At 43.0% G+C, this 10355-nt stretch overlaps 1 pseudogene; it reads right to left on the bottom strand.

Moving 5' to 3' along the window:
* Window positions 1–4497: 4497 nt before the first annotated feature.
* On the bottom strand, window positions 4498–4667 carry LOC119867974 (annotated as a pseudogene).
* Between the last annotated feature and the right edge of the window lie 5688 nt (window positions 4668–10355).

Below are 10355 nucleotides of genomic sequence, written 5' to 3'. Positions count from 1 at the left end.
ATCTGTATTACATGACACCATCAAAGCCAGGTTAATATCGTAAACTGAGACAGGTAGGGAAATAGAGATGGTCTAGAGGGTGTTAGTTTGATAAGGGATAAATATTTCCAAATATTATCTTTGAACCTATGGGGAAAAAATGTTGGTGTGTGTTGATTAAAATGGAGATTTTTGGAGCTTGTCTTTGACCAAGTGAATTTCTGGAAAGGCTGGGAACTGATACTTTTATCATATCTCCAGCTGATTTTTTAACTCTAAATTTTGAGAACCACTTCATTAGGAAATGAAAGTTTTCTGGATTCATGGAGAACAACGATACTTACTCAGGAGTGTAAGGAAAAAAAAGTGTAAGAGACGGGGTTGTGCTTTGAGGATCTGAATCCTGGCTACATGCCAAATTAACCAGGTAATTGCTGTATCCTGAGTTTCTAAATGGAAAATTGTTCTTTGTGCTTCAGATGGTTTAGTGCTATGTTTAATTGACCTTCTTTAATTAGGTTGATTTGGTGATTCTTTCATTAAAAATCCCAATATTGTGATTACTTCTTTTTACTCTTTTATAGGGAACCAAAACTGAAGCTGCCTATAGACAGAATTTGTTTAGAGCTGGCAAATAAAGAAATGAGGAAACTAGTTTATAGAATGAGTGTTGGTTTGTCAAACACGGTGAAGCGAAAGATCATTTTGGAAATGGAAAAGAAAATAAGTTTGCATGATAGAAGGTATTAGAGGCCCTAGAGTATTCCTTGGCCCTGGGGTTAATTTCTCTGTGACAAATCACATATCATTTCTGTGTGTCAATTTCTTACATATGTCATGGAAACGACTGTATATATGACAAGGTTGACCTATCAGTATTCAGCGGCCAAGACCCCTTAGGAGACTACAGGAGACCAGTCGGTGAGAAGCTGCCTGCCAGGAGAAATGATTTTAGGTAGGCACAGTGATTTAGAAGTAGCATACTGTTGGCTGATTAGGATTGGTTTAAGGATGAAAAAGCAATGCTGAGAAGAAATACTAGGAATTGAAATAGGGTTGTAGTTTAGAGACCCAGGACTAAGTTGGTAACATTTTCCTGCCATGTCTTAGGCCACCTATATTTAAGCACCGAAACCCACATTCTCACTGGTGTAGCCCAGTTCTTGAGCCCATCAGAGTCTAAACTCAGTCCTTGAGATACATGAGAATCAGTTCCCCATAACTTTATGTCATTGAGCAGCAGCTTACCCTACTAGACCTTCATCTTTGAGCATGATTTCCATCAGATCTAACTGTGCTTTTGCACTATTTTGAATGCAACATTTGGTTGCTGTTAGCTATTACTAGTAATCCCCTTCCTAGGATCTCTGTATGGCATTATGATTCCAGACCCCATACCAGGGGCCTACCTCAGCCCAAATGGACCTCTGATGATCTGTCCAATTGTAAAAGGGCTGTCTTTGGGATCCCAAGATTCTTGCTGCTGTGTCCTTGCCTCAATGTCAGATCAAGCCTACCTCATCAGACTGAATTAGGGAAGCCCTCAGATTTTAGACAGAGCCATTGGAGTCATTATCTTCCCTCCTCAGGGGCCGTTTCTACTATATGGCTAGTTCTCTTAGCCATGGCCCTGCCGTACTTACCAGCTTTTTGCCAGTTTGCCATGATGCTGCAGCTATTCTCATGGTGAGCTTTTATTAAATACAGCTTTCAGACACTAGGACTGAGGAAGAGGCAAGATTTCATCAAGGTCATTGGTTGTTTTGTTCCCACACAGATGGCGTGTCACACCTGGATCATCTACTTGCATTTACCCCTGAAAGGCCAGAACTAAGCCCCAAAGTTTGGATTTATTTCAGTCAGAAAGGAAGAGAATGAAGGAAGTTCTTAAATATTTTCAAATACCTGACAGCCAAAAATACAAAAAACCTCCTAAAAATAAATTCAACATTTATCGAGTACCTACCACATATAAATATTATACATGCATTTCATTTCTATTAAGGGAAGATATTTCTATTGAGTGAGATTCATATTATAGCTGGGGCCATAGAAAGATTATTTTTTTATATAGATTTTATTTATTTGAGAGAGAGAGACAGAGAGAGCAAGTAAAAGTAGGAGGTGGAGGGGGAAAGGGAGAGGGAGAAGCAGGTTCCCTGCTGAGCAGGGACCCCGACGTGAGACTTGATCCCAGGACCCAAGATTATCACTTAAGCCAAACGCAGCTGCTTAAACAACTGAGCCACCTAGGCGCCCTCACATTTATCTTGATAATGTTTATGGATTATTACGAACATCTAGGACCAAAGTTTCCTTGTTTACGAAAATATTTTCTATCACATTTCATTTAAAAGCTAATTAATTCAACAAAGTTTATATTTATTAAAGCAGGCTACTGTACCTTCAACTACTCTACTGGGTTATTAGTAATGATCCTTCAAGACTCTTGAAATAGTAACAGTGCTGGGCGGGTCCACGGACAGTTTTCAATTCATTTATTTAACCCATACCTCACGGGCATCTATGCTAGTTTTCCTCTATGGCAGATGTCATGGAAAAACCTGATAAAATCCTCAAGAAATTTATAATCCAATTTGGAAGATCAGGTATAAAAATAACCTTAGTATAGGTGCACCTGAGTGGCTCAGTTGATTAACCATCTGCCTTTGGCTCAGGTCACAATCTCAGTGTTCTGGGATCAAGCCCTGCATTGCCCCACCCCCACTCATGCTCTCTCTTGCTCGCTCTGCTCTATCAAATAAATAAATAAATAAATAAATAAATAAATAATCTTTAAAAATAACCTTAGTATAAGAAAAAGATGAATGAGTACCATAGTATGTTTTGAGTTAATTGCAATGAGATTTCAAAAGTGGAGATAATTATGGGGTATTATTGAAGAACTTCTGACCTCATTGAAACTGTTTTCACTCAATGTTCAGGATAATAGGAGTGTCAGGTCCTAGCAATTTCCCTTTGGAAATATTGGACATTGCCTAGAATCTCAAAACTTGCCTTGAGTTGGATGGTGAAGACCCACTATGGAAAGAGCTACCCTATGCCATACATTTCCTCATTCTAGTGAAAAACATTCAGGATTTTATCCCAGGGATGTAGAGAAACTTGCAAGCAAAAGAATCAGGTTCTTCACCAAAAAGAACACTTATCTTCTTTTTTCTCTCTCATAGGAGAGTTCAGATGCTTGAATGAAGTTTTACCCTAATGAACACCACGTCCATGGGGTTGCAATCAACACAAGAAGGAAAAGTTAAGACATAGTTTAGATTTCCAGATCCAAAGTATCTCAATCCATTTATTGACACATTTACAGGTATCTCTCTTCGGTCAGCTGAGAAGTGTGTAGGACAGCTGCTGCCCAGGGTACCCACCTGGGGTGGGTTAAATATGCCCTCCCAGAAACTGATCATAAGCTCAGGGGAAATGCGCAAGGAGCAAATGCAAGACCATTCCTTCTTCAGTGCTACAGAAGATGCATTGTTACGTCCTTCTGGAGTGGAAGAAGGAAATTAGATGGAGGATAGTTCTGATAAACCAGTTCTGCAAGAGTTATCAGAGGGCCATTTACTAAAGAATTACCAGAGGATAGGAAATGTCTTTGACTTTAACCGAGTGAGGAAATGATCGGAGATAAGGTATTAGGGTCCTCCTTCAGTTCATGCCTTTACTCTGGCCTTGCTCCCTGGTTTATGACAAACTACGTCCTCTTGGTAAAAGAGAACGAGTCCAGTCATCCATGGTATCTCTGTTCACTGGGACCAGCCCCTTTGCTAGAGTTAGTTCATAGTGTGGCTTGCTAGCTAGAGGTCCTTATGAGGCAATGAGATCTGAATATTAATTGGAGGCCATTTAAAAAATATTTTTCTAGGTCCTTTCAATAAAATAAAATGGAAAATAGGGTGGTAGAAGAGGAGGAGGGTGGGGGGTCGGGGTGACTGGGTGGCGGGCACTGAGGTGGGCACTTGACGGGATGAACACTGGGTGTTATTCTGTATGTTGGCAAATTGAACACCAATAAAAAATAAATTTATTATTACAAAAAAAAGAAAATAAAAATGTGATGCTTATCTGGCAATACTGTGTATCTTTATAAGTGGAAAAGCAATAGAATTATTAATGAGCATGTAAGAATTATGTTTTTAAAAGATTTTATTTATTTATTTATTCATGAGAGAGAGAGAGGCAGAGGGAGAAGCAGGCTCCATGCAGGGAGCCGGACGTGGGACTCGATCCCAGGTCTCCAGGATCAGCCCTAGGCTGAAGGCATCACTAAACTGCTGAGCCACCTGGGCTGCCCAGCATGTAAGAGTTATTAACAAGAATAAAATATTTCAGTTAGAGGTAGAAGAGTAGTTCAAACATACAGAAGGACTATATTAAATGGATTTTATTTTTTTAAATATTTATTTTATTTATTTTTTTATTTATTTAGATAGAGAGAGGCAGAGACACAGGCAGAGGGAGAAGCAGGCTCCACGCAGGGAGCCCAATGTGGGACTCGATTCCGGGTTTCCAGGATTGCGCCCTGGGCCAAAGGCAGGCGCTAAACCGCTGATCCCCCTAAATGGATTTTAAAGCCACATTTAACCTTTTAAAAGTTTTCAATTAGCAATAAATCGTGCCTCGGATAAACCTCATTGGCTACAATACTGCCACTGTGCAAAGCCTTAACTTTAAAAAAAATAAACCTATTTTTCAAGTTAGATTTATCAAAGTATAGCATAATACTTATATTCTACTCTCTTGGTATTTATGCTAAAACGAGGAAGAACGAACTTACTGAGTATACCTGACGTGTATAGCAGCTATGCCAGATACATTCATTTCCAAAGAAATCATGACCACATATACATAGAGGGGAAATGTAAAATGGGTTGTTTTTTGAAATTACCAATGGAAAACATTTGCTAACTTCTACTGGCATTTCCAAAAAATGAATAACACTCTTGGGATTACTGTATCGTAGACACCTATTGTTTCTTGGGGTGCCTGGGTGGAGAGTGGGTTAAGCGTCTGTGGCTCAGGTCGTGATCCCACGGTCCTGGGACGGAGCCCCACACTGGGTTCCCTGCTCAGTGGGGAGTCTGCTTCTCCTTCTGCCTCTGCCCCTCTCCTCACTTTTGCTTTCGGGCAAAGAGTAATTTCTGGGTGTGCACAGGATGGGCAAGACCTTTGGTGTTCCTCTGGTCTTTTCCAAATGAATCAGTCACCTCCAGCAAATTCACCTTCACGTCTGAAGTCCAACCATGAGCGTTCCCGCCTGGACCTCAAGCGCTGGGAGAAAATGTGGGCATGACCGATGGGCAGGCACACAGCACAAGCTGCACTGGAGCTGCCATGCTGCAGGGCAGCTGGGAAAGTTGTGAAGACTTGGGGATCATAGTGGTCCTGTTTTAGGTTAAAAAACGTGTGTGTGTGTGTGTGTGTGTGTGTGTGTGTGTGTGTTGGAGAGGAGGTGATCTTCAACCTCAAGTTTTTTGCACTTGCTATTTCTGTCCAGGGCTTCTCAACAAGGATGCCGCTGGTGGTTTTTGTTGGACGGATCTTCATTGCCCATGCATTGTCCTATGCATGGCACGACATCGGGCTTCCTTGGTTCTGTCACCTAATTATCAGCTACAGTGTCTCTTCCTCACATCGGCTGCCCCTCCCTGCCCCTCCTCCCACCCCCTGTCACTGTGACCCTCAAACACACCCCACACAATTGCAAATGCCCCCCTGGGTGGAGGAGTGCCACTCAAGGTTGAGAACCCTGTGGCTTATGATGCTTTTAGCCCAGCTTTTCACATTGATCAGCCTCACATCCACAAGCCTTTGTTCAGTGCCGCCCTCCCCGTGGAGTCGCCAGGACCTTCTGTGACAACCATGACCACCATGATGGGCGTGCTCAGCTGGGGAGGCCCTCCCCAGCTCTCTGTACTCTGTTTCCCCTTCCCTCTGCCTCTATTTTTCTCCACAGCCCTTCTCACCCTCTGGTATGCAATTTTTGCTTGTTTATTTTGTCCCCACTTCCCACCCACTATAATAGACAATTAATATTTGTCAAATACAAAAAGCTAAGTGGAGCAGAATGAATTGTTCTTTGGCTTCCTGAATTTCAGGGTACATCAGACAAGGATAACAGAAGGAGACACATACTACTCCAGGGTATCCCACAGGCTTGGTATCCTGTGCACCGCCTCACATTCATCTCCTTGAACAAGTCCAGGCCCTGAGGTGGACCACGGTGAAAGCTCTGCTTCCCTCTTCTCTGCCTCCCCCAGGGGCCCCAGCAACCCAGCAGGGGGCCAGGATGAGAAGACATGGCTGGCAATGGGGGAAACACACGGCACACCCAAGGCAGCAGGATACAAGGATCGTTGCGTAAGGGTATTGTTGTCAGGCAAGGGATGGGAGCGGTTGCTGGGCCTCCAAAGGTGAGAGTCAGACCGAGGAGGCTGGTGTGAGAAAGCTTTGAACTTTGGTTGAGGACAAGCCAGCCAGAGGCGACTCTTCAAGGAGGGAGCTGCCAAGATAAATATCCTCGGCTCATTATCTTCCTTCCCTCCACCTCCTGCTTGGGCTCCTCATGGACTGTGGTGAGAGCGGAGCTGGCGGGCCAGGGTGCTCACTGCTGTGGCAAAGGCAGGTAGCAGGGTGGAAGGGGGGTGGAGAAACAAACCTCATCTCTAGTGAGAGAGGCCGGGGAAGGAAAAACAATGACATGCACAGAGAAGTTTCTACCACACCTCCAACCACCCTCACAAATTCTGTGAAGGGCTCAGCTATCCAAGTGAAACCCAAAATGAAAGACTACGTTATAGGTTCTTGCAGACGGATATGTGTGTATCATTCCCCAGTAAGGCCATTTTCAGAATGGGTTGAACCATGCCCTTCTTTCAAGATACGGGTATCGAACTGGGGTTCCCTAAGTGTAGCTGTAATAACTGTGAGGTAGTCCCCCTTCTACATTCATCTCTTATGGAATAGGAGGGTTAGTATTGGATAAAGTGAATGAGATTCTTTAGGGAATAATTTTATTCTCCATTAACAATGGGCCAAAAAAGAATCTGCTCTAGGTTTAGTGCAAGTCAAGTCAGTATCACATATCCTAAAATCACAGGGAAAAAAAAATCATTTGGCCCATTAAATAGCAAATATCATGGTCTACCCTATGGAATAGTGATCTATGGGGGTATTTACAGAGGTTGTAGAAGAGGGGGTCCCATGCAGCTCACATTAATATGTTATATAAATACTATATAAGTACTGTATCACATAAGTTATATATGTATATTACACAAATATTATATGCACATATAAAATGTGTATAATTATATAATATATAAAAATATAATAACCTATTATTATATATTATATGGCCTATTATTGTATATTATATAACAATATGCACATATACACACATATGCATATGTCAAGGAAACATTTCCGTATCCTATAGCTTTGGACAGCTGTGTACGTGTGTGTGTGTGTGTGTGTGTGTGTGGTTGGGAGAGGAGCTGCCAGATTGAAAGAAGACTGAAGTGGGCTGCTCTGCTGATTGCCAGAGAAATTGGAGTAGAACACGTATGTTTACCGACAAACCAGCTAGAATTAGATTCTCCAGCAGTCTGAAACACCAGGATCTCTTGGGTCCTCTGCTGTGACACGCGGCAACCTGTCTCCTGGTTGGGCCTCAGCTAAGGGCATCCTCACTCTTGTCCCAAACAGCTCCTGTAGGCCTGGTGGCCCGGCAGGGTCCCCCCAGGAGACTGGTGAGGCCAGCATCCTTCAGAGCAACAAGCCCCCAAGGACAGAGCAGCAAGACCTCTTCAATAGCTACTGTTCATTTTCCATAATCATCTATGATCAGATGTTCTATTGTGTCTTTGGTTTTGACAAAAGAGTGGAAAAGCAATTTATTGGTGATTTCTTGAGGGATTTTAAAGACAGTGAGGCCAACTGGGAATATTTCTGAAGAGAAAAAGAGAACAGATGGAGAGCTTTCTCCCAGAGGGATCTGGAGTGGGTCTTTCTCCATTGCCAATGCTCCATTGCTGTGTCCCAAGGAGTGACAGGAGCGTAGCTGGGACTCAGCAGAGATTGCCTGGCCCCATATGTGACTAACAAGCAGCAGATGTGTCTGCTGTCAGGGGACCTCGCAGGCCTGCACAAGGAGGATGCCAGCAGGCACTGTGATTGCTCACTGGAGGCCAGCACCCATGCCCGGTTTTCTGAGCATCACATAAATATCCCATATTTTTGTCTGAGCTGGCTGGGAGACAGGTCAAGGGAATGGGCACAGGAGTAGTGATGTCTAATATTCATTGTCCCATGATTGCCTGGGTGGCTCAGTTGGTTAAGCGTCTGCCTTCAGCTTGGGTCATGGTTTCAGGTCCTGGGATCAAGCTCCACATCAGGCTCCCTGCTCAGTGAAGGGTCTTCTTCTTCTTCTTTTGTGCTTCATTCTCTCTCTCTCTCTCTCTCTCAAATAAGTTAAATCTTAAAAAAAAAAAAATTGACTGGGCACCTAGGTGGTTCAGTGGTTGAGTATCTGCCTTCAGCTCAGGTCATGATCCCAGTGTCCTGGGATCGAGTCCCACGTCAGACTCCCTGAATGGAGCCTGCTTCTCCCTCTGCCTGTGTCTCTGCCTCTCTCTCTCTCTGTCTCTCATGAATAAATAAATAAAATCTTTAAAAATAAATAAATAAAAAACAAAAAAATTAAAAACAGTGACTATCCCACTTCCCTACAAGGATGGAGACTTAAAATTATTTTATTGGTTTAAAGAAGAGAAGTGGACAATTCTTGCATGCCTTTTTTAAAAAATGAATTTGAGGTTTACACTGGCTAAACATGGATTTTTCTAAAATAACTGCTGTACTTGCGAACAAAACCATCTAAACTGTGCTACTTTTTCCCATTAGATTTTCACTTTCCCTCATCTCTAACATAAGGGCCTGATGAGAGCTAATACACAGACACCTGAAAGAGGTAACACTGAGGCATCCATCACTCATCCAACAGTATGAAAGGAGAAGTCAACGGGACAGTGAGAAATGGAGCAGGGAGTGGATTTATCAAACAGATGCTAATAGCGTAAAGATACTAACAGGGTTCCTTAGAATAGAGATTCTGGAAAACAACCAAATATAAGAGAGGGGAAGTGACAATCACATAATATTTCTTTCAGGCTGCTTCCTAATTTTCTTTTGACCACCCTGGCATCACGAAAACCTTCCATGGGCCTTAGAAATAAGTAGACTCTGAATGTACTTTGTTAGGATTTTTCCAGGCCTGTTCCATTCCTGGGTTTACTGGTTCATAAACTTCCTCACCGGCCTCCATGAAGGACCAGCCCCCCACACCCCCACCGCCCCAGCTCTACGTTGGTGGTGGCTTCCTCTGACTGCTGTCACCTGGCCAGATCCTACACTTTTTACATCACTCCATGTCCTTGAGCTCCCCCTCTGACCCTCCACTCCCCCGTGGAGCTGACAAGTCCCCTGTGTGCCTATATCCTTCCTGGGCCTCATCCCACCTCAGCCATTGATCCCTGACATTTAAAAAGTTTGTAGATCATTCTGGCGAGAAGGCTGACCTTTCGAGGTATGTCCCAGATGAAGTAATCGACAAAGAAAGAAAGGGACAGGAGAAGACGCGACCTGAAGCCTAGATTCAACAGTATCTCGAGGGGATCCCCAATTAAGAAAAGCTGAAATGTTCATTGATTCCAAAATATGTTGTCTCCTGCTTAATTCTGCTGACTTAATACTCCTGAACTTCAGCTGCTGTGTCTGTTTCTGTGTTTTGCCTTTCATTTTCTTTTCTTTTCTCCCTTCCTTTCCAGCAGTACCTTCCTCCTCTCCTTCCCAGTAGGAGCTCTCAATCCCACTTTGGCTTTATTTAAACACTTTCAGGCAAACTGGGTACATTTGGCTGTAAATAATCCAAGTGGCCTCCCCTCTTGGTGGCGATGGTTCTGGCGGTGTACTGCCTGCCTGTGTCCCCAGCAACCTGACGCAAGCTCACACAGGAGCCCATTTCATTAGTTGCATAGATTAAGAGGAGTTTCATTCTCTTCTGTCAGAGGCCAAGGCCAGTCATTAATTTATCAAGAGAATTAAATATGCTCCTGGGGGAACAGCCCAAACATTATTTTTAATGCTGGCAGCAAGAATTGATAAAATGTCTATCATCCACGAGAGCAACATCCTTTTTGATTTATGTACTTTCTGGGGTAAAATAAAAATGGCAAAAAAAAAAAAAAAGTAACACATACTCTGAAATAGTCCGCGAGAGAATGTATAACATTAAGAACACCTCTCCAAAGGTTTTGGAAATGCCATTGGTCAATCATCTGCCTCTAGAGATG

This window comes from Canis lupus, chromosome 37, assembly GCF_011100685.1.
Source record: "Canis lupus familiaris isolate Mischka breed German Shepherd chromosome 37, alternate assembly UU_Cfam_GSD_1.0, whole genome shotgun sequence".
In the NCBI taxonomy this organism is placed as follows: Eukaryota; Metazoa; Chordata; class Mammalia; order Carnivora; family Canidae; genus Canis; species Canis lupus.
This window is presented reverse-complemented; position numbering and strand designations above follow the sequence as displayed.